Raw genomic sequence first — 744 nt, forward strand, 5'->3', positions numbered from 1 at the left:
AACTCGAGTACATATCTTCCGAGTCAGAGTCGAGTGATTAGTATACGACCCAGTTCCATTAAAAAAATACGAGTCCGGACTCGTGCACTGGTTATACATAATTTAGCTCCTGGAGCAAGCATATAAAACTCAATTAGGAAGTGGAGAGAGTTCAAGACCATTTTATCTCTTATTGGTCGAACCAGTAAAATAATATTAAAAAAACTTTTTTGTGTGTCGCAAGTATTGTGTTTAGCAGTGAAGCAGTTGAAATTAGATCAAAGGCTTAGGGGCAAACTGCCTAATATGAGCCAACGCAAAATTAATTGACTCCCGAGCACGGAGAGTAATTAACTTTTTAAAATTAAAATTTTATTTTATTAACAACTAATTATGATTGAAAAATTAAACCATTTTGTTATTTGTTTATAAAAATCCTTTATACATAATATGGAATCGAAATTGTCTATAAAGATGGTATTAGAATTGGAACCGGAATTGACTGAAAATTTGGTATCGATACATCCCTACTAATAGTACATCATTCTGTCAAATATGACTTTTATTTTTGTAATGAATAAACAAAATCAAATTCTTTATTAGTGAATTTGATGATTTCAACATTTGCTACTCAATTGCACCTATTATTTACTCAACTCTTGACAGCCCAATCGAATAAAATGTTAATGAGCCTTTCTATAACTTTGCACAAAGGAGCCGTAAGACACAAAAGCCTCTAATTGAAAGAGACTAAGGCTAACTGAC

This window comes from Lepeophtheirus salmonis, chromosome 5, assembly GCF_016086655.4.
Source record: "Lepeophtheirus salmonis chromosome 5, UVic_Lsal_1.4, whole genome shotgun sequence".
Taxonomy (NCBI): domain Eukaryota; kingdom Metazoa; phylum Arthropoda; class Copepoda; order Siphonostomatoida; family Caligidae; genus Lepeophtheirus; species Lepeophtheirus salmonis.